The 24,668-nt window shown below is 40.1% G+C and overlaps 1 non-coding gene across 1 annotated transcript; it reads right to left on the reverse strand.

Moving 5' to 3' along the window:
* Nucleotides 1-17,404: 17,404 nt before the first annotated feature.
* Nucleotides 17,405-17,558, reverse strand: LOC147486160 (U4 spliceosomal RNA). The gene has a single exon (XR_015203329.1). It is a non-coding gene; the product is annotated as a U4 spliceosomal RNA (small nuclear RNA).
* Nucleotides 17,559-24,668: the final 7,110 nt, after the last annotated feature.

Raw genomic sequence — 24,668 nt, forward strand, 5'->3', positions numbered from 1 at the left:
TGGGGACCCTCATCGGGACGATGGATATGGCCGCTTTGTTTGGTGAGTTCACGAGCTTTAAAAAGTTGCGACCTCCGTGGGAGGCCGGTGTTCTAATGATGTTCGCGCTTTCTTGCGTGGTATGATAAGTCAAAGATGCTTTGTGCCGCTCGAGATTAGTGGTAACCCCCGTGGAGTCGGGTTGATCGCGCGGCCGCGTGGGGGGTGGACAAGAAAAAATCGAAGTGATGTCCACCAGTACCGTAACGAATCACCGAGAACGGTATCTTTGGTGGACGGATTTGACGGATTTGAAAAGGAATTGTCGATTTGATGACGGCTTACGAAGAAATGAAAAGCGAAGAAGGCGATTTGTCAGACGCTTTATGCCGCCCGACTAAAAAGTATGACAACGAGGTCACCGACATACCGCCGACTTAGCGAGACCAGGAAGACAAGCATGTCATTACCGAAATTGATAAGGTGATTGTCCCTGTGACTCTGTTCGGGTTGAGGGTATTTTACATTTCTCTCTCTTATCACGAGCAAACAATAAATTGTGGTTTTCGTGGGCTCGACGGCGGCCTTTTTTGTTCGAGTGGATCGGGTTTCCACTTAAAGTGGTTCAAAGACTTGGTGAATTTTTGTAATGAGCATCGATCTGGATTTCTGGGTAATCAAAGAGATCGGTGGATCGAAGTTGCGATGACATGATGACGGCCATGTAACGTTGTTTTGATATTGCATGCTACTGTATTTGTGTGTAACTAGCATCTTGATCTTATAAATACGCTGGGCCCCGTTAAGTTGTCAACCCCTAGAAATATAGGTGGGTCGCTGATGTGATGAACCGGATGGGTTACTTGCCCGGAGCTTCGAGAGCCGCTGGCGCCGATGAGATGCTCGTGGTGGTCGATCCTAAAATGTAGGGCCGCGACGCAAGACTTGGTAAAGGCTATGGAGTCGTCTCCCGGTAGCCACGAGAGCTTTAGCTTTAGTCGATCCTAGAAATATAGGTCCCCGACGCTACAAGAATTGGGGAGGCTATGTAGCCAGGCAGCCCCCGAGACCGCCCGTCACCGGCAGTGAAGCCCTTTCTTACCGATCCTAGAAATATAGGTCCCTCGACGCTACAAGAATCGAGAGGCTATGTAGCCGCTGAGCCCCCGAGAGTTGTTCCGCCGAGAGCCGCTCTCGCTTAGTGATCCTAGAAATATAGGTCCTCGACGCTACAAGAATCGGGAGAGGCTATGTAGCCGTCTTTGTTTACGCGCGTCGACTTTTTCAGCTTTTTGCCAAGACTTTTAGAAAGGATTTTGTCTTCTTGAATCTTAGCCTTTAGTCACTTTAACTCCTAGAAATGCTTGACATTTGCTCCTTTATCTCAGCTAAAAGTTAGGCATTTACGCACATAATGGACTTTGAAGCTTTGAAATGCATAAAAAACAAATGTCGTGTTAACTCTTGAGTATTAATTACCATTGAGTGCAAAAGTATGATCAAGTATTGGTTAAAACTACAGTTTGGGCTCTTATCAGTGATCCACTCCTATCCTATTTTTAACATAGGCTGAAAAATGTTCTAAGTAGAGGTATAAACCGGCTCTTTCCATATGGGGAAAAATTAAGCATATGGCGGCGGGAATTATCCTAGCCCTACGACATCCTCTAACGATGATATATATTCATCTTTCTTGAGCGGAGACATTCGTGGACTCAAACTTCTTAAAGAGATGCTATCTTTACCAATTTTCAGGGTAGTTTTTAATCCCCAAAGAGCAAACTCCTCTTGGGGCCATGCGACACCAAGAAGCATCGAGTTGCCTCCCCTGTTTTGAATTCATTTCGACTACTTCGGGTTTGGGAGGTACCTTAGAGCACCCATATTCCAAGGCCAGAGTAACTAGAGCAAGAATACAAGTCTTGGTGGACAAAATCAGGGGAGGAGAGCTAGTGGATGGGCTGGTAGGATGTCTTTGTCTTTTCAAGGTCGAAGTGGTTACGGCACCGGCCTATCTTACATGCCTTCCATTATACAACATGTCGATTGTATAAATGGCCAACAATATGCATAAGGGAATGTGAACTTCGCCATCGAAATTTCATCGGTATGGGGGGATCCAACGGTGAGAAAGGCAGATCACTCTACAATGGGAAAAGGTGCGTAAAGCCACTTCGATGAAGGAGGACTTCGGTATTAAAAGGCCTAAGGATTTAACCTTTACCTTTCTTATGAAGTTAGCTTGGAACTTTCAAATGGGGAGACCGAGTGGAGCAGATTCATGAAGCAAAATGCATGATGAGAGATGGCAATTACTTAACCTACCCGCAAGCATTCATCGGTATGGCAGGGATTGAAATGGGCCTTAAAAGAAATGAAGCCTTTCCTAGGGGTGGATTGTGGGACAAAGGAAGAAGCATCAATGTATGGCGAGGAACCAGGTGAGGATCCGGTGATGGCGGATGTGGTTGGTATAAACTGGAGGAATTCTTGGCCAAGGTTTTCGGACCTTATCATCAATAACAAAGGAATATTGCGACACCTATTCAAGAAGTCTTTGTTGAAAGCTGAGCATCAATGTCAATCACCTAAACCCACCAAACGGGGAGAATAGCAGGATACTAGAACACGGAAACCCTACCATGATGGGGTTTTTCGATGAAACAAGGGTTGAGGTGATTAGGAAAAAGAATATAAGATAAGCCGGTATAAGTGGGTGTGGACTCGCCATATCCATCCTAGACAAAATTTGGACTAGCTTGGAAACCGATCCACCGAAAGTGGTCCTAACGGATGATAGAGTGCAAAGGGAAAGAGTTCACCTTGCTTCGCGATGTAGGCTATGTAGGAAGGAATCGAGGAGAAAGTCGCGAAGCATATCCTTTGGGGAGTAGAGGAGGCCCACGACTGCGTGGCAATGGGATTCGAACTATTTTGGAGTAAAGCCCTTAAACATCAACTTAAAATTGATCATGGAGGCGGGAAGAGGGTACAACCCGGTCGGATAAAGGAACTTTGGAATGTTGCTATCCATCTCATGGTTCAAATATGGAAAGTTGAAATAGTATTTTCTTCAAGATGTGAAGCTAAATCCAGAATAAGATGTGAAGTTCTTAAAGGGGTAAGTATCATCGGTCTCCTCGCTTACTGGAACAATGAGTAACTTCTACCATAGATTTTCAGATTCTAAATATTTGAAAATCAAAAAGAAGAGCGAGGCCGAAAGTAAAATCGAGAAGTGTCCCGGATTCCTCGATATAAGAGTAGTTAAGGCCAACCTGGATGGTTCAGCCTTCGAAATCTAGGCAAATAGGGGGCGGGGAATCATTTTCGTGAACAATACGGTAGAAATTCAGGTATCTTGGTACAAGGCCTGTGGGTTACCGCAAATTATGAAGGCAGAAAGTTTGGCGTTGGTTTTGGCAGTAAAAAACCGGGCAGTGGAAAAAGGTCGGCAAAAACTTTGGATAGAGAGTGACTCTCATGGCGTTAGTCCTTGCATTCAAAGGAGGAGAAGTTATATGGTGGCTGAGAGCAAGGTGGTATAGAGCATCAAAGCTTATTGGTTGGAAAATTTCACATACACTCGAAGAAAAACTTTGGGGCAGATGTATAAACAAAAACATGGATCAACTTTGAGTAAAGGAGAGCTCTATTGGAGTCCCAATAGACCCCTTACATTAAGTCCTTAGAATGTCCTCACCGGACTTACTACAGATTTGATACTTAGAGTGCATTTGTAAAATCCATTTTGTCGAGTTGTATTCTTTATTATCTATTAATAAAATATCCTACTTGCATGCAAAAAGAATGTAGTCGATAAGTCTTGGCATGATTGATATTGAAGAAGGTTGATTGTTGCATGTGATTTGTGTTAGCATTTCATTAAATAATATATGTTTGTTTTCTCTTTGAAGTGAAATAAATTTTTAGTTGAGGCAAAAGTTGTATTTTTATTGTAATTATTATAAATAATTATAGTTGAAGAGCTATTTGAGAAAGTTTGTATATTAATCCTATTTATAAATTTTGTAATGAAGAGGAGTTTGTTTTAAATGTAAAAATTAATTGGTTTTAAAATGTTTAGTATAAGTAAACGATGGTGTTTTTTAAAAGTTAGTTGTGTTTTTACACTTCAAAAAATCAAAAGAGTCGGAAACAAATATTGTTATCGATTTTGTTGAAATTCGGTTGTGACCGGATATGATTATGATTTACTAGAACTCTTGATTGTTCAAAACCAATAAGAATCAAACATGACTTAACACAATCACAAAGTTACAATTCACACAAATTGGCGGATGTGATATTTACTTAAGGATAAGCGATGATAGCGGATTACCGCAAGCATCATTAGGCTTCACAATTGAACCGATTGAAGCCTACCTTAGAAAGAATAGATCCCCATTCCTCTATAGTCCTCTCCCTGTCCATTGGTTGTGTGTGCCATCATCACCATGTCTAGCATCAATCCCATAACTTTAAATCTATGTTCCTCATCTTCCTTGATCACCGCTTACGCTATGAGCACCTTCCCTTGATCTTCATCGAGAATGGTCTCTACAATTTCTCAAAATCTGGATACATTCTTACGTCACCCCAATCATGTAGAACCAGCTGCAACCATAATATAGTCTCAATTTAGAATTGAATAGACAGATTATCATATCCAACAACCTATTAAGCCATGTCGAATCATATAAATCTTCTTATATTAAGTTCTAAAATACTTTAATTGAACAAGAGAGTTAGATGGAAATATGGACCTTGAGAAACTGATATTAGCCTTTGGTACAGTCTCAAGCAAACATGTCCCCTCCAACGTGTTTAACCCCCATTGCTTTCTAGGGCTACCGATTACCCACATGTGGAAGGTCGAAGTTGATGCCCTCGATCCAGGGAATGCCTTCACTAATGCTCTCAATGTAGTCCTATCACCCCCACCTACATCCACAACTGTGTTGACCCCAACAAATAATTCAAAGACAACCCCTCGACAATGGTAGGCAGCCGGGCATCTAGCATCACATGCCATTGCATCATTAATGAGATCACTATCGCGAGGGTGTTCTGCTGCATAGCTCCATATATCTTTTCCATGAGCGGCTTCAAAAGTTAGAGGATCATTCTCATTAAGCCAGGCACTTAAATAGTGCCATGGTGCAAGCATCACAGATTGCTCTCCAATAGCACTAAAGTGGCCATACTATGTTCCCCATGCCTCATAAGCAGGAGTGAAGTGGAAGTAGGAGCATAGCCTTAGTACCATTGCTTCGTTGCACTTCTTTTGGAAGATCTTTTGGCAAACTAGGAACCGCGATAATGTGGTGAAGCAAATAAGATGAACAACCAAGTGCGATCGATAGCTCCGGCGGTGTTATTGGTTTCCCATGGACTTCAATGACATCAACTATCTAATCGCATGTGATAAAAGTAGAGTTTTACCTAATATTAACTAATTATGCTAGGAATAAGTAAAAGCATGAATTTACTCTAGTTGTTTATCAAAGTTCTACTATCGATTAACATGCAATAGCGTGGAGTCGAATTGATTCCACTCTTAGTTGCTTAGGCGTAATAATTATCCCTAACTTAAATAATTATATAATATCAATGAGAGCAATGGTTTAATAAAACTAATATGTGGAAATAACTAATTAAGATGTTCAAGACTATACTATGACAATTTAATGAAAAGATGTGAATGAGAAGAAGAGTATTATGGAGATTTGATTCCACTTTGATTAATTCTTAATATGCTAGCATAGATTTGTTGTAATCCTAATCTTTATGTTTTCACATAAAGATTAGGTCTTTTTAATCCCTAATTATTCATGGCATCTCTACCAACTAATAATTAGCATGTGAGACAATTTAAATCCATTCTCATGGTGAATTAACTACTTTCTAGAGTGGAATATTTTAGGGGTTTTTAGGTTTTGCCCCCTAATATTTAGCCATAATTAGGTTTTGGCCCCTTTTTTTCATTTATTAGGGTTTGGCCCCTTTTCTCCAAACAAACCAAAACCGAAACTGTTTGGGCTCATATATTTTCATATGGCCAATTATGCCCCTTTCACGTGAATCTCCGTGGGTTTACAAAAATTGTGATTTAGAGACCGTGTTTTAATCTAAAGTTGATAATTAAATCAATGGACAACATTTTTAGATAACTTAGAAAAGCAAAGAACTGTAATATCTTTCGGTCCTCATTTGGTTTTGCTCTCATTTGAGCGATTGAGAGTTAGGGCTGCCCCACTTAAGATTTAAGGCTTGATTATTTAGGTGTGTTAGTTGTTCATTTGAGAGTTAAGGTTGAGAGGGATCGTTAGGCTCTTTTTTCCCGGGTTTGTTTGGTTGTTAAATTGTGGACTTGGTGATAAAGCGGCAAAAGTGCGATATTGTGAAGAATTGCTATGAGGTAAGTTTGTTCAACTTAAAAATGTTGCTTTAATGGAGTGCTTCTAATTTTCTGTTGTAATGGAGTTAGGTTCTCTAAAACATTCATTTCTAATTTTGTATTTTGAAACCCTTGTTCAAATCCGGTCATCAATATTTTGAAACTTTTGAATGTCAAACCCGAAAACTTACTTGCCTCCCTCAACCCGGTCCAAGGCAAACTATTATTTTACGTTTGTAAGATCCATGTCTAACTTTTGGGATTTTGTAAAAAAATATAATGCTGATGTGGTTTAATTTCACAAGTTTATGCGAGAATCTATATCACATAGTCTAAGAGGAAGTTTGTTTGAGGGTTTGGTTTTCTTGTCATGCTTGTAGATAATGTGTATATATAAGTAATTATATAATAGTTAGAGAAATGTGTGGTTCATTAGGGTTTATGATCTTTTATATCTAGTTGTAACTCAAACACACACCCACTTGCAAAGTATTATTGATGTTATTTGTTAATCTCAGTTGCCATGAGCACAATACATCTTGTAATTCTTGCCATTTTTCCCTTCTTATTCTTCTTGAATGTTTTATTTTTTTATTTCCACCGATCATGGTATATAGCATGAAAAATGTTCCACGATTTCACTCTTCAATATTGAAAATTTTTGGAATTTTGCAAGGAAGATAAAGATATTTCCTTCATTGTTTTTTGTTAATTAATATAAATATAATTTTTTGCTTATATCCTATTGGCCATATGTCTTTAATTTAACTTCAAAATGTCTATTCTATGTTGTTGTCTTACGACCATGAATTATTTTTGTCATGTCACACCATTATTTAATGTCTAATATTTATGTTGTTATATGATTTTTAATGCATAATATTTATATATTTTCAGTGTCATGGTGAACCCTTTTAAGAGGTGAGAAAGTGTATGTGATACACTCGATGGGTTTTGGGGAAAAATAATATCCGGTAGAGTGAAATATCCGACTACAAAGGGGTTACCAGTTTCATCTTGAATTAGATGGGGATAAGTTATGTTATATGGACCTCATTGCATATTTTCATGAGGTTTTAGGGGCTGATGTTGGTATTTCTGCTGTCAAATACATTTTTGGAGGGTATTTGTGTACAATTTGCAATGATGTTGATGTCCGAAAATGTGGGATACCATTAAGATAGAGAGGATGGTAAATATCATATATTTATCTCTTGCTTGCAATTCCCCGTCTCCATCAATTTACACCACTCCTGTTTCAACTAACAAGCAATTAACACCTAGACAATCTCCAAGAGTAAATCCATCAAATCACACCACCCCAATTTAACACATGTTACTTCACCACTCCTCCCCTTAGGGTTAGAAAATAGTGATGTTGGTGAAAGAGATGTTTGTGAGGAGTCTGAAAATTTCAGGTGTGATTGGAAATTGAAAGATCCTGTGTATGGAAAGTTAGGACTTGGTGGTTATTGTGAAGAAGAAGTGACAATAAACATCGAGAGTGATGTTGAAGATATTCTTAGTGATGATATTCTTGCGGAAGATATTTTTCTTGAAAATGATGATGTAGATGTGGATATAGAAGATGATTTGGATTTGGGAACTGATTTTAACTTGTTTGGTCCATCTGTAGTTGAGGATAAAGGGTATGTGAGTCAACACTCTTCTGAAGAAAGTGACTTTGAACCAGATAGTGAAAGTGAGGATGAAGGTGTGGAAGGGTTGGTAGATGAACAAGAATATGAAAAGGAAAATGAACATTTAGAGTTTGTCACTAAGACTTCTAATCTATATGCAGATGAAGAACATGAAAAGGTTCATATTGAACAGGTTCCAAAAAGTGCAGACCCTATGTATGTAGGCATGGGTGGCCTACTATTAAAGTAGCTAGAACATATTTCAAGTCATTGGCAGTTGCAAACAAATTCAGCTATAAGCAAGTTAAGAATGAGAAAGGCGGACTTAGATTGAAGTGTCATGATTGAGGGGTGCTCTTGGAACATATTTGCAAGTAAGCGTAGACCAACACACTATGAGGTAAAGGCATTTCAAGGGTGAGCATACTTGTGAAGTGACAAAAATGATAAGGTGAAACAGCAAAATCTCCATGGGTTACCTGGATAATGGAAGAAACTCTTAGAGATCATCCACACTTCAAGCCTAGAGACATCATTGCTTGGATAATGAGGAACTATGGAGTTAAAATTAGTTATTTTACTGCATGGGGAGCAAAAATAAGATGCAAGAGAGTATTCATGGTAACTATGAGGATGGTTACATGTTGGCTCTGAGTTGATGAGACAAATTTTGACTTCAAATCCAGGTAGTCTTGTTAGATGTTACAGGGAGAAAGATACTCATGAGTTTAGAGGGTTCTTTGTGGCTTTTGAAGCTTCTTTATCTGGTTGGCTGGATGGTTGCAGACCTATTATAGGTCTTGATGGAGCTTTTCTGAAAGGTAAATATGGTGGATGTGTTTTAAGTGCAGTGGCCTTAGATGCCATGAATGGTTTGTTTCCCCTGGCAATATACATTTGTAGGGGTGAGAATGAGGACACATGGTATTCTTTTCTTAAATTGTTGAAGCCTCACTTTGACAAGCATACTAAATCACTCACCTTCATCTCAGATAGGCAAAAGGGCTTACTCAAATCTGTGTATGAAGTATTTCCTTATTCCTATCATAGGTTTTGTTTTAAACACATGTATAAAAATTTCAAAAAGATATTTAAGGGTGAACACTTGGAAAGTTTCGCATGGGCTGCATCGAAGGCATTCAAGAAGACTGGGCATGAAAGGTTCATGAAAGTGATTGAGGAAGATAACAAAGGAAGCTAAAGCTTGGTTGGATAAGACTGCAGTAGTTAAGGCATGGGCAAGATCTTACTTTGACTTGAGCTCAAAATGTGAGCATGTGAGCAACAATTTCAGTGAGTCCTTTAACAGTTGGATCTTGGATTTGAGGGACATGCCTTTGGTTCAGTTTGTTGACAAATATAATCTTATGTTGACTTCACTACTGCATGAGAGAAGGAGATTGGCTCATGAGATGACAGGTGAGGGTTGCTATAGTGGGTTGGTTACTAGGGTTTCTACTATCATCAAAACATTTGAGAAAAAATACAACAAATATGAAGTGTCAGGTGTAGCTGAGCACATCTCATTTGTGATGACCAAGTCTGGTAAGAAGTGGAATGTGGACTTGTTGAAGATGACTTGCAGCTGTTGTAAGTGGCAAATTACAGGCATCCCCTGTGTACATGCAGTTGTTGTCATTAGAAAGAGAAGAGATAAATGGATCCAGTAAGTTTTGTAAAACTTTCTTAAATATTGATAATTTTATTTTTCAATTATTTTATGACTCAATACTTGGTTTATAGGTACACTAGTCCTTTTTTCTCCATTGATTCATTTAAAAAAGACATCTTTGGATATGTGATGCCCATTGAGAATGTAGAAGATTTGGAAAGTTGTAAGTTGCTAAATATTTATGTTAAATACTTGCGTTAAATAATTTTATGTTATATTGTAACTAATGTATTGTTAAATATCTATTTTGTTGGTGTAGCTGATAAGATGGTATTTCCTCCTCCATTTGAGTCAAAAATTTGGTAGACCCAAAGCTGAGAGGATAAGATTTTGAAGATGAACCTCAAGCCAAGGGTCCAAGGAAAAAAATGCAGCAAATGTGGAGTTGTAGGACACAATAGTAGGACTTACAAGGATAACATGCCACCAAAGCCAAAAGAGGACAAGTAAAAATTATGAATTGTGTTTCTATTTTGGTGGGGATTAGTGTTGAATGAATTATGTTGTTTTGACTTGTATTGTGTATTAGGTATTAGTGAAGATTGCCAAGGAGAGCAACATGGTGCGGCACGAGGAAAAGGACAAAAAAGGAAGGATGTCGGTGGAGAGACAAGTCGGCAATCTGGTGTAGATATGATCGTGGGGGAGACTAGTCGACAATCTGGTGCAAATGTGAGCATGGGGAGACAAGTAAACAACCAAGGGTCCCTTTGGTCATTCCTGCACCACCACCTTTAAGAGGTACATGGAGAGGAGGAAGGAGAGGCAGAGAAAATGGTAAATGGGGAGGTAGAGGAAACGACCGGGAAGGACTGCGAACCGAGTAGCAGGAGGAGGAGGAGGAAGTGTTAGTGGTGTCGGTGTTGATTGGTTTAATATTTCGCACCAGAAATACCATGGCACCAAGTGGTATAACCCGACCACCATATTATGATCCACTCACCCAAACCCGGTGAGGTGAATTTGAGTGATGCTATATATTTTTTTTTTTACGTGTTGTTAGATTTTTTTTTGCAAATACATTGACATGCCAATATGTCGGTTGCTATGTCTTGTTGTTTTAGACTATATTTTGATGACTGGACATGTTTATCAAAGCAATCAACTGTCTTGAGATGGTCCTCTGCGAAGAAGGCGGGAGGCTCGTCTCTTGTTTACCGGGGATTAAGTTGGACCTAGAGTTAGCAAAGTGTAAATACAACCCATGAATTGGAGATGCGGATCCTAAAACTTGAGAGCTTTCTTTTTTACATTCTCTTTTGTTTTGTACGAGTCTAATCCATTGATATTGCTAGGTTGCGCACAACTTTACATCATGACTTCTCTTTATATCTGAACTAGTCTTGATTTTATTTCTAGGGTCGACACCGTTGATCTTTGCTTTAGAAAAGCCGAAGTGACCTTTTGGCACAAGAACCATAACATTACATGTATGATAAAAGTAGATAACATAACAACTTATTCTAATGTGTTCTGAGAATAATCCTATTTACAAGAGACTTCAAAAGATTTTATTCTATGCCCCAAGTATCAAGCATCCCTTAGCAATATTAATGAATGGCTGTCCTTACATACCAGCTTGATGTTACAATTATTTTATGTGTGTCCAATAGCATTACTTGTGTTAAAGTTTTTATTTAATGGAACATTTACAAGGGTATGCCACATTACCTCTACAACTTTAAAAGTCACGTGAGAAGCTTGTGCGAGGGTAAAATGGGTTTAAGAAAATTATCTATTTAAACCGACCCGGTTACGGTTATGGCTCACGGTTTGTTTGGAGAAAAGGGGCCAAACCCTAATAAATGAAAAAAAAGGGGCCAAAACCGAATTATGGCTAAATATTAGGGGGCAAAACCTAAAAACCCCAATATTTTACTACAACTTATTCTATACTAACACATCAAGTCTTCATCAAAGTTTCAATCAAACCCCTCTAATGGAGATTTAGCTATGATTTATTAGACTATCATAATTAAAAGAATAAGACATAATTAAGAACTACTTTACTAAGAATAACTTGAATTGAATTAATGGCGACTAGGCTAATAAAACAATAACTAGGGTTTAAAACTAAAGAAAACTAATGATAGAAAGCTTAATTAACTAAGGGGTTATATTCTAAGTAATGGGGAGGGAGAGCTAGAGTTTTGCCTTAGTCCTTTTTATATAGGAGAGGGCTAAGTTTACAATTTCATGCATAGGTTTTGGAGTTATGTTTTGGGCCACTAAATCAAACCCAAAACCTAATTACTTAAGTCCAAAAAGGGTTTCTCTATTGGAAATTATTGCAATAGCTTTTTCGTCCACTTTTACTCCTCTGATTGAATCAAGGCCTAGACCATTTACAAATCTCTTTCTCGAGGCGGTCGTTTTGACATATAATAGGCCCAATTCGAGGTCCGAGTCCAAAAATACTACGCGAGGAAGTTACATTAACTTTTATGCTCTATTTACGCCCGTTGACTTTGACTTTTCAACTTTTGGGCTTTAAAAAGACTTTTCTCCTTGAAACTTGGGTTTTAATCATAGAACTTCTTAGAACTTCTTAGCTACCAACCTTTGCTCATTTCTCTTGCAAAAGTGGCATATTTCTTCACATATTTGACTTGAATACTTGAAATACACAAAAAACGAAAAAAGCTTGATACTAACTCTTATTTATTATAAATATAATTGGTCTAAATATAATATTATTAAGGAGTTAAAACTACTGTTTTTGGCTCTTATCAGCATGTCCTATGGCGGGCTTGTTAAATTTAGTTAGCAACTTTATCTTCATAGCCCTGGGCGTCATTATGTTAGGGGACAGCGGGATCATTGCTTTGCATCCATGTTTCCAAATGTGTTGACTACTTGACTCAAGGAAAAGAAATGTAAAAGTAAAAGATTGCCCATATAACTATGTTGGAAATTTTCAAATTAAAAATATATCTATATTGACCATGAATAAAATATTGGTGAAATTTCACCATGTCTTAACTTTCTATATTAATGGGCCACTTCATCAAACAAATATTCAACAAAATAGGCTGCATCATTTAACGCATGAACTTACTGCTCTAAGTCAGTTATTGTGCAAAGTCTTTGTCAAATATAATCTACTTAAGCTATGACCTGCAACCCTAAAAATTCAAAACTAATAACATCACAATATCACTCATCACAAAGTCAATCCACTAACACCAACATAAAAATCCCAGCAAATCACCTAGAACTGGAGTAAAGATCTTGGCTGGTACACCCTCTTCATTTGCAAAGTGCATTGAATGGAAAAATGAAACCTTTTCACCCAAAAAAATAATGAAATCATGAAACCATGAGAAGAAATCTGGGAGCAAACTGTAAGCATCAGTGACAAATAATATACGTAGTTACCTGGAAACACAACCCAACATACTTACCTTTTGATTTCTGATTGTTATTTTCATCAGTACAATAGGAAGTCCATTGAGGATTTTGAACACCAAATCCATATAATCCTTCACAACACTCTTTGCAAGAGTCACTTGCACCTCAAATCTGGAACATCACATCATTAGCCAGGTACATTTGGATGTATAAACAAAAAGGCATACAACTAAATCAGAACAAAGAAAAATCAATTGAATTTGAAGCTAGATGGGTTGGCATTAGTACAACCTTCAATGAATTTGAACCAGCAGAAAAACTGAACTTATACCATTTTGCAACTTGAAATAAGAGTTTGCAAAGTTTCGATCAAACATAAAAAGTATTCTTCAAGATAGTGCCCTTTATTAAACAACATTCTTAATGTGTATGTAAATTTTCAAGTATGTCTCGGCCACTTCACTCTACTATGATTATAACATTACCGACAATATTTTAGCTTTTAACCTTTGATTATAATCAAATGCAAGTCTCTACATATAACACTCTTCGTTAGATTCGGACGGACACGTGTTAATGAAATATTCTAACATGTTTGGGAAAAAAACGTCCATGACACCGAAAAAATATCCCAAGAAATCTTGCATTTTCACTAACTTCAACTTAGCACCATTACAACTAATGGTTAGAAATAAAGAAATAATGTCATTCATGTTTCAATCTTGCATTTTCATGACTTTATACATGCCCATTAACAACATGAACGAAATACATCACACTTGAAATAATGTGTAAAATATGAAGAAATATATGAACTGAAAGGAATGGAAAGAAACATACCTAATCTCTTTTACAATTGAAATAAGTTTCCTTGATCCAACACACTCACTGGATATGGATGGCATCCTTTCACCTGCACATTCTCTATATGATTTGTTTCCAACCTAATGTAACAAACCAAACAAACAAACAAAAAAGTAAAGGTGAAGGAAATTCTTATCAACCAAGGAGATATCATCAGTCTTTTGGGGAGGGTTGACAACTCAAAAGTGCATCCCATGGACATTAGTAGTATTGTTCGTATACAACTATAGAAATACATAGATGTAAGCTAGATTATTTTAACTTGATAAAGCTTAGAAGTTAGACAAAACAAATCTAGAATGTTATTAAGCCAACTCAAGATTAATTTGCAAAGAACTCTAATTAAGAAAATTAGTAAATGCCGCCAATATATTTTCTAACATGTATAATCTCTGTTAGGGACTGCATCATCTGCGTTGTGCCTTTGTCCCATCAAGGTAGGGCTTCAATACTTGCTTGCCTCCACCTCTAAAAACTATCAATAAGATGAAATTCCAAAGTATTAGTATTTGTAGGCTTGCTACAATTGAAGTTTATCACCAACTAATTCAATTCAAATCAATATGTATATTGATTGGAATTATAAGGCAAAGTAGAGAGAATTTTTTTAATAACTAATTGAAATACATTACTACTCAAGATACATTATATTGCATGGTTTTCAATTAGTGCAATAAAAAACGATATCAATGTTAAGAGAATCTAAAATTTAATTTACCAATATACAGTCGAATGCATATAGACCACCAAAAAAAAGAATATACCACCAAAAAGAGTATGAGGAAAATTACATTCAATAGAACTTCCATAGAGTTCGAAATAAGAGTGCAAACCCTCCACTATTTTGAACAGCAAGATAAATCAAACAAATAAGATGACTCTATTTTATAGACATAGCTTATGGGTTGCCCCTTTACAAGTACGCATTTTTTCTATGTAAACACGACACAAGGGCATAAGAAAAACAAACTTTCTCAAGGAAATCTAGCTATCTCCCTACATTTCGGTAAAATTACAAATTTTTGTTCTTTCTTATATCATCTGTTTTGCTTTCCCCAAACTATCTAGTTCAAAAAGAAACCAAGAAGTTCTGAAATATGAAATCAAATATTAATAAACTATTGAATTAACACAAAGAATGTAACAAAATATGATAAGTAATTATATGAGTTACAAATGCATATTTTGGACTTATGCACCCAAACTGAGAACGGATATTAATGTAGGTAGGATAAAACTTCAATTTCATTGTATGCGGCACAAATGCATCTATATATAAAATTTATATGAGTTAACCCGTGGCATTCCTAGTTGCACCCACCATACCACCATCTATTGATAAATAATTGAATTAAATAAGGTTTCCAAAATCAAGATGTTTCTCACCAAAAATGGACACCTCAACTTTACAATAATCATGTCTGATTTGGTAGCTGTGGTCTAGCCAAAAAAAAAAAGGTAGTTGTGGTTTAAGGATGTCCAAACGGTATTGGGTAACCTGGCCCGAACTAGTTTTCATCGGGTAACAGGTTCGAGTCGGTATTTTGTTGAGAAGTATTACCAAACACTATCCTACTCCAATATTTTGGGTATCCATCGGCCTTGGATTCGGGTTTCGTGTATGATAAAACCCGATAGAAATGAAAAAACAAAAAAAAAAAAAAACAAAAGACACAATAAGAAACCCTACTTGAAATATATACATCTACATTTTATTTCTTGTACGACTATCCACCAATCCTTCAAACAAACTAAAACTTCTAATGAATTTGGAAGTAATTATCACCTATACTCGGACATAATTCTTTCACATGTTTTAAAAATAGATAGACTCGGAAAGAACTACAGACACATGAACACACATTATATCACGTGCAATTGCGAAGTCCCGACATAAGTCTTTCCATAATCCAATATATTAAATAACTCGTCATTGTAAATATAAATGAGATCATAATCAAAATATTTCTCTAATTCATCTGAAAGAATATATATAATAGCAATTCCTTTTGGAGCTATCTAAGAGTGTCCACGTCATTTTTTTACTCACTATAATTTAGGAGAAAAAAAAAAAGAAATATTCATAACAGTTTCCAAAGTTTTCAAAACACTATTGCAAGTTAGGAAAAATATAGGATGGCTAAAGTAAAACTTCCCAAAATTAAAAATTGATTACTGAGTAGTATTCCTATTTTATTTCCTGATTTATCGTTAAAAGAGGCATTGTTCTTAAATATATATTATGGCTATACCCTTTTGGCTTTATTTTTTGGAGCGATTTTTAGAGTGTCCACGTCCACATGGCTAATTTGAAAAATCACTTTCAAAAAAAATAATAGAGAAAATAGGAAAGATACCAAATAAGGGGACAAAGAATCGTAAGCATTTTTGGAGAGTCTCCACTAAAAATGAATCACTATTAATTCTTTCTCTAGGAAAAATCAAACTCTTTTCTAGCTCTACACTTAAAATCTTTATTCCTATATTGTCTTCTTTACACTCCTTTTGGAGGCATGCTTGGTTTAGCAGTTAGAAATCTCAATCAAAGAAACTAAGCCGTCCTCCTCTCTATCGGTCGATTTACCCTCTTGATTCGTTTTCACTGAACCTCTACTTACCTACTTTATTTTGATTTATCTACCTCTGCTTTTTTTACTTCATGCTAAGTAATGGCATACAAGTTCAACAAAAGGTTCTAATGGGATTGCAATTTATGTCCACTTACTTTTAGGATTGCAATTTATATCCCCCAAACAAAGAAACTAAACTTCTTCCTCTCTCTATCCGTCGATTTACCTTCGTTTTCATTGAACCTCAACTCTATTTACCTACATTATTTTGATTCATCTACCTTTTTTTTTTAACTTCATAGTTCATACTAAGTAATGGCATACAAATTCAACAGGGGTGGAGAGACCAAGATGATGTACTCTACGGCTAGTCCATATAACATGGATACTTGACTCATGGATCTACCTAGAAGTTATAGATTTAGGATAATTTGTTGAAGATTTGCAGGATCGGCCTCAATGTACAGGTTTTCGTATAGAATGCTGGTACAATTAAAAGTTTAGGGCCACGATCTTTATATTTTATACCTACCTAAACTACCACAGCTCACACGCATTATTTGTTGTATGATGTCTAGGTGAATGTGCGATTGTGCACTAGAACCAGGGAAACACAAACACCCTTTTTGCAAACACTGCTGCTGGCCTATTAATCAAATAGTTAACCACAATTTCAGAGTCTTTTAATTCCATTGTGAATAGCAAGAATATTGCATAGAGAGAACCACTTAATGGCTGAGAGTTCCTCTAGCTGCAATGCGTTCTTCGTGTCTGTAGCAAGTCTCAATTCTTGCAACTATTAAACAAAGAATTTCATGTTGAAAGTCTTGCACTGTTGCACATAATTCAGCTGTTGAGCAATGGACGCAGAATAGGCAAATAAAGCTATCTATTCTGTTAAAACCAAAATTTGTAATTCGTATTATAGGGCTTAACCCTTGTTTAGAGGGAGCCCTTCCAGAAATTCTCAACGGCCCAGGTGAACCAAGGCCGAAGAGGGGGTTTGGAAATAGTTTTCAACCAGCAATTGACGCGCCTCGGTTAGACCTCACTAGCTGCGTCATTGCCCCAAGCGCAAAGATACTTACAGCCGTTACCCAACTCCGATTTTATATTCAGATTTACTTATGCTTCTTGGTTGGCCAGCCAATGTGGGATTATTTCTTTTTTGTCTGCTATTTCCAGAGCCATATATGGTTTCATCCATGGGCTTGTTATCAAAGGAAACTAAATCTACATTTAAGTGTTCCTCATTAGCTTAAATCAGCTTGGTAGTCTGGTAGAGATGATAAGGGTATGTGAATGTCCATCTAGGGTGAGCCTAGATGTACAAGTTCATAATTAAGCTCCACAAGTCAAGGAACACGAGAGAGAGAGACAAAATCCTACACCTACTTGAGCACATAATTGGTTTAAGCAATACATAAACTTTTTAGACTAGGAAGCAAATAACATATATTTTAGTATGATATGACCACTTATTAAAAACTGCTTGTAAAGGAGCGTTTTGGTCTTCTCCTAATTACAACTAAGAAGAACGGGAAGGGTTAGGATTTTGGATGTGACCGAGGTATTTGTGGAGCGAATCGCCTGCCACATTATCTTCTCGTTTTTCCTTTTTAAGGGGAGAGAAGAATCAGGTCCTGGCGTAGTTCGGTGGGTGGTATTTATAGAGTTTTGAGAGAGGAGATCCTTCCGACACGTGTATTCTTTTGTACAAATGTAGGGTGGAGATCGCGGATGAGTGTTGAATTGGATCTGTTATGATTGGGGGTAGATCACGGTAGTCCCTATTTCCGGTGTTGAGATTACCACTAAGATTTTGGCAATCATTACCCCAGGTGGGGCGTGTTTCTATCGGCGTTACGTAATTGGCGAAGTGTTAAATCTTGAGATATCTTCGTTCGCACCACCTACTCGATTTTGCTTTCGCAGGTCGGTCTTGGATTCATCTATCTTTTACACGCGTGTGTCTCCTGCTAGGGGTATTTGTTTCAGGTCTGTCTTGGAGGTCGATATCTTGATTCGCTTATGCTCGCGCGAGTGCGATGCCTTATGAGGATATCGCTCCCCCACCCCTCTAGAGGGCGTTGTTGTGGGGGAAACGCTTGCGAGAGAGAAAGAGTCGGACGGCGTGGTGGAGCGAAATTTAACGATGAGTGGATGAACCGATCGTAGTAGAAGCGCCACTTTTGAATGTTGTGGCCTCGTGAATTGGCGGGGAAAAGGTAGTTTTAACTTACGCACGTGTGATGTAATCGTAGCGATTGAAGCGAAGCGATGTCGCCGCGTTATGCGGAACTGCTGAAAGCGAATGGTGCCTTGGAACATTAATGCGGGCTATAAACAGAAGGCTGTAATGATTACTCCTTGGTAACTGAAGGCGGTTTATACAAAATCAGATTTGGAATCTGAAAAAAGTTTGCCGTGTTTTCTTCCCGCGAAAAACGCCGACTAGGGTTTTCGGTGAGTGCTCATTCTTTGTTTTCTTTCCCTTTCCATTTGCTTTCCTCTCTGTCCGGCTCGTTATTTTAAGTAAGTAGGTTATTGTAAGGCTATAGGGTTTAGAACTGAATATTTGATAGAAAAGGGTTGTTAGAATGTCTGATTCTGATGATACTCGGTCGGAGGAGGTCCGAGAGATATCTTTGAGTTGTGGAGAGTACGAGGATGAAGAATCAGTAAGTATCGGCGTGGGGGTTGAGTTAGAAGAAGAAGATAGGATAGGAGGGGGTAATGCCCGATCTCGGTCAGGAGATGACGTGGCCAGTACGTCAGGTCGAGGGGAGAGGTCGGCATCAAGCGATGTGCCCCCTAGAAGTGTGAACCGTCGTGCTGCTAACTCTTTCCCCGAGCTGAGGGCAGCGTATGGGATTAATGTCCCTGACACGGAGATATCTGAGCCCAATGATCGAAAATGAAAATGTAGTGAGGAGTATAACCCGCCCGAGCGGTGGAGTTATAATCTGTGAGGGTTACGGTGAGGCCGCAGATGCACATACCGTTCTCGAAGCGGGTATCGACTTCTTGGCGCTTTGTTGGAAGTCTCCCTGTCGGTTAAAGTGGGTAACACGGGCGATTATTTAAGGTGTTCGACCTCTTTGAACGCGAGTGGGGAATATGACATAGGGGTATCGGATATAGTGGAGCACTATGTGATCGTCGATCGGGGAACATGAACTTTAGCTTGCAAACCATGACGACGCGCTCTGCCGTGATCGATGGAGTAAGCAATGAGGCCTGGACTAAGAGACCGTTGTTGCTAGTTGGCAATTACTGTGTGAGCGGGTGTATACTGCGAACTAGGATTTGTAACATATCCGGTGGGTAGGAACACTTTTACGTTGTTATTTTTTGAGCGTTTGATGGCTGCTCTAACAGTCTTTGTTTTGCTTTGGCTGCAGAGTTTTCTCGTGAAGCGCTTAACCGATCGTGGGGAGATAGAAAGATTAATTTCGGTGACTTCGTCTTTGAAAAACAAGCGAAGTTGCCCGAGGTTGCTCATTTCTTTGAGGAAAAGGGAGGGGCTGCGATCCGGGAGAAGAGGAAGGTGCAAAAGGAGCGGGCTCTAAGTCGAACGAAGCGAGGGGTGATGGAGAAGCGTACAAGTGATCCGATATAACACGAGGAAGAGGCGGGGGCGGGGGGCGCAAAGGCGCCTGTTAGGGAGGGCAGGAGTTTGGAGGATCGGGCGATCGGCACTGAATGGGGTTCGATCGAGGCTCCTGTAGAGTTGGAGCCAGTGGTTTTGACTGCTCGTGCTAGGGGCAGGTCGGAGAGGAGGCCACGCGATGTCTCTGAGCAGGACGCTGGACGAGCTGCGAAAGTAGCTCGACATGCTCGTGAAGATGGTGCTAGCACGGGGGGCGGATCGATGGTAGTGCGGTGGATTACGGTATCTCGCCATAGTGGGGCCCGACGAAGCGGCAGTCATGGACTTGGCCACTTTGGAGTGGGGTCCAGTCGCGCCTCGGACGACGCGATCGATCCGGTGAAAAGCCAAGGCTCCACGTAAAGCGGCTGGAAAGCGGTGGCGTCTGCTCATGGACGATCTGGAAGGACATTTTGTCTATCCGGGCGATGGGGCGCAAACAAGACCGCCTGCTTGTGAAAGCAAGCGGCTAGCGCCGAGATCCGATAAGATAGCGGGTTGTTTGCTAGAACAAATAGCTCTGGATGGCAACCGCAGAGAGCTAGATGAGAAGGGGTTAGCTGACAACTTGAGGCGAATGGAAATTGCGCAATGCTTGGTATGTCTATAACTTCATCTGAGGTACTTGCTTGCTTATGCAAATTGTTGGTGTGCTAACTATGTGTATGTTCGCGCAGCTGGTGAGTGGATTCCAGAAGTTGAAAGAGATCGCCGGATTCGAGAATCGGATAGGAAAAGTCTTGTGAAAATTTGGGTGAGGAGCTGAAAAATGTCGGGGACGCCTTCATGAGATGGAGCCGAGGAACTGGAAGATTTGAAGAGAGCTCGAAGGCGTTGAATCCGCCAAGATGTTGAAAGATATCGGAAGCCGGAAGAGCCGAGGCAAAAGCTAGAAGGATTTGAAGATAATGTGCGGCAGCTACCGTGGAGATTGGGAGAGGTGAACGATTATGCCTTTGACCGCAAGAAGGTTGCTTCAGACGCTTAATCAAGCCTATGACACTGGACGGGCCTCGGTTGAACCGAGGGAGACTACAATGGCTTGAAGGAGGAACACGCCATTTGCGCCGTCCGTCCCCGGTGGTGGAGGAGGTTCAAAGGGGTGCGATTGGGGCGATTGCCTCTTCGGTGGCGTGCGAAATCGATGTGGCTCGAAATGAAGAAAGGCTGTTGCACCCGATCACGGTGATGAGCTTAGAGTTGGATGGCATATCGATCATTGGGCCGGAGAGATGCCGAGGTCGATGAAGCGTTTGGCGTGGAGGAGTAGTTAATGTGGTCTGGAGATGACGAGTTGTAAAATTTGTTCTTTGCCTTTTTATCGCCTTATATCTTTGTGATACAATAAACTGGTTTTCGGGGTAACCCAGGCGCGATTCTTTTTATGTTTGTGTACTGTAATCCTGAACAAGTGGGTGTCTCCTGCTGATTCGGGGTAGCCGAATGAAACGAACTCGTGTGGGGCCGGGTTGGATTTCCTGAGTAATCTCAAAGAACTTCGGCTCAACATTGAAATGTATGATAATATCTTTATTACACGGATCTTCCTTTGTTTACATGCGATGATAGATAGTTGTGTTGTGTGTGTATGTCTGAGTCGGTTGCTCACTCATAGTTATGTAGGATGACACGGCTTAGAATGGAACGTGGTAGGCCCATTGTGGTGGCGACCTTCTTACTTATGATTGGTAAAATGAATGGGGAGCGTGTTGTTTGGAGTGCTTTAGATTGGCGCGAAGTAACGCGGAGTGGCGTGAGCATCGGATCGGCTGGAGCAGCTCGAGATCACGGTCAGATTACTCGATACGTAACCGCCAGTTGCGGTGTTCGTTCTAGCGTGCGTGACACGTGTAGGTAGATGAGCGGTTCATGGGACATAATGATGGCGGGCAGATGGCGTTTGGCGTCTCAAGGTGATAATGAGGCACTTAGGAAAAGACGTTTCCTAAGGAATATAAACCGCTTCTCACATATCATCAAGAGGTTCTGTCATTGTTTTGCCTAAGCTTTCCTTCCTCATCTTTGCTCTGCTCTTGCCCTGTGCTTTTCTGTCGCCGCTTGTTCATCAGGTATGTGGCTTCTTCTCTATGCGTGTTATTCAGTTTGAGAAATACCTAGAGTAAGTGTTAACTTTCTTTGTCGTAACTTTCTTTGGTAGGCTAGTATGGCTAGATGTCGATGCGTTTGTGAGAGAAACGCCCCTAACAATGGAGGAAATGGAGTTTGAGCCTCATGTTCATGGCGATCGGGGGAAGAGAAAGGTTGCTGATGGAGAAACGAAGGGTCATAAGCGACCGAGGAGGGATAGTCGCTCTTTGGTGGCATTGTATTCAGTCGCCACAAATGAGTGGGTGAAAACTGGCCGGTCGCTTTGGTTGAAAGCATAACGAACGAGGTAAGCCGATTCTGGTGTGAGTTCGGCCCCACCATGTAAGGATGTGGGGGCGAATTCTACTACCTGGGAAAGGCGGGGAAAAGCGGATGGTGAAACATTTCGGTTGTAGCTTTCACTCGGCCCCATAGCGACCGGCGTTCAAGAAGGATTGTGCTAGATGGAGATAAAGCGAAGTTGAGGGCGAGGACATGGGGACACCACGGGGACGATGGATATGGCCGCTTGTTTGGTGAGTTCTTGATAGCTTAAAAGTTGTTAATCGACTTCCTCGGGAGTCGGTGGTGTTCTAACTATGTTCATGCGGTTTCTTCTCGCGGGGTATGATAAAAGTTGAAAAGATCTTTGTGCGGCGTTCGAGACTAGTGGTAACCCGCGTGGATTTGGGGTTGATGCTTGGCTGCGTGGGGGTGGACAAGAAGAAGCTGGATGATATGTCCACCAAGTACGAGCGTGAATGCCGAGAACGCCATTTTCTTTGGTGTCCGGATGTGGATTTGGAAATTTGGAAAGGGAATCGGTTGTGGCGGCTTATGCGAAGAAATGTCGGAAGGTGGGTGAAAGGAAGAAGCGATATATCTTTTGAAGCTGTATCGCCTATGCGCTTCTGGGGAAAAAGTATGACCATAATCGAGATCATTTCGACATACCGCTCGACTAAGCGCGACCCGGAGACAAGCATGTCATTGCGAAAATTGATAAGGTGATCATCATCGACTCTGTTCGGTTGAAGTTGTGAATATAGTCTACATTCCTCTCTCTTATCACGAGGAGCAAACAATAGAGTACATGTGTTTTCGGGGCTTGCGGCGAGTTCGCGCTTTTGTTCGGAGGACTGGTTTCCACGAAAGTGGCGGTTCAAGACTTGGTGAATTTTTGTAATGAGCATCGATCTGGATTTCTGGGTAATCCCGGCCAGATCGGTGGGCGTAGTTAATGTGATGACATCTTGTCATGTAGCGTTGTTTTGGATGTGTATGCATCCTCGTGTATTTTTGTGTAACTAGCATCTTGATCTTATAAATATCGTCTGTTAAGTTAGTCAACCCTAGAAATATAGGTCGTTGATGTGACAGAACTGGATGGGTTCACGGTTACTGTGGAGGCGGAGAGCGTTCGCGATGAGAGGCGTTCTCGTGTTGTCGATCCTAAAATGTAGGGCGCGACGTAACAAAACTTGCAAAGGCTATGGTAGTAGCCTGAGATGAGCTCGGCGTAATTTGGAGGCTATGTTTCATTGAGAGAGCGTTCTCGTAGTCGATCCTAGAAATATAGGTCCTCGGCGTTAACAAGAATTGGAGAGGCTATGTAGCCCCGTGAGCTCGAGAGAGTTATGCGCTTTCGTGAGAGGCGTTCTCGCTTTAGTCGATCCTAGAAATATAGGTCCCTCGGCGTTACAAGAATTGAGAGGCTATGTAGCGTGAGCTCCCGAGAAGAGCCGTCTACTCGTTTGAGGCGTTCTCGTGTAGTCGATCCTAGAAATATAGGTCCTCGGCGTTAACAAGAATTGGAGAGGCTTTGTAGCGGTGAGGCTGCCCGTCGAGCTACGTGATGAGCTCCGAGATTTTCGCTTTCGTGGCGTTCGATCGATCCTAGAAATATAGGTCCGTTACACGTGAACAAGAATTGGAGAGGCTTTGTAGCGATCCTAGAAATATAGGAGCGTTAGCAAGAATTGGAGAGGCTATGAGCGATGAGCTCTACATGAAGCTTTCGGCCCGAAGGCGTTCGTTCGCTTTAGTCGATCCTAGAAATATAGGTCCTCGGCGTTACAAGAATTGGAGAGGCTTGTAGCCCGAAATATAGGATGAGCTCGCCCCTTTAGTCGAGAAATATAGGTCGTCGGCGTTACAGGCCGCGCTTTCCGAAGGCGTTCGCTTTAGTCGATCCTAGAAATATAGGTCCTCGGCGTAACAAGAATTGGAGAGGCTTTGTAGCCGTGAGCTCCCGAGAGTCATGCGCTTTCGCTGAGAGGCGTTCTCGTGTAGTCGATCCTAGAAATATAGGTCCTCGGCGTAACAAGAATTGGAGGCTTTGTAGCCTTTCGTGAACTGCATCTACCAATACAACTAAGCGGAGTAGATAGTATCGGTCAAGACAAAAACTTGTCTTACATTAATGAAAACAAAAGATTTACAACATGAATGG

The sequence above is a fragment of the Coptis chinensis genome, chromosome 7 (assembly GCF_015680905.1).
Source record: "Coptis chinensis isolate HL-2020 chromosome 7, ASM1568090v1, whole genome shotgun sequence".
NCBI lineage: Eukaryota > Viridiplantae > Streptophyta > Magnoliopsida > Ranunculales > Ranunculaceae > Coptis > Coptis chinensis.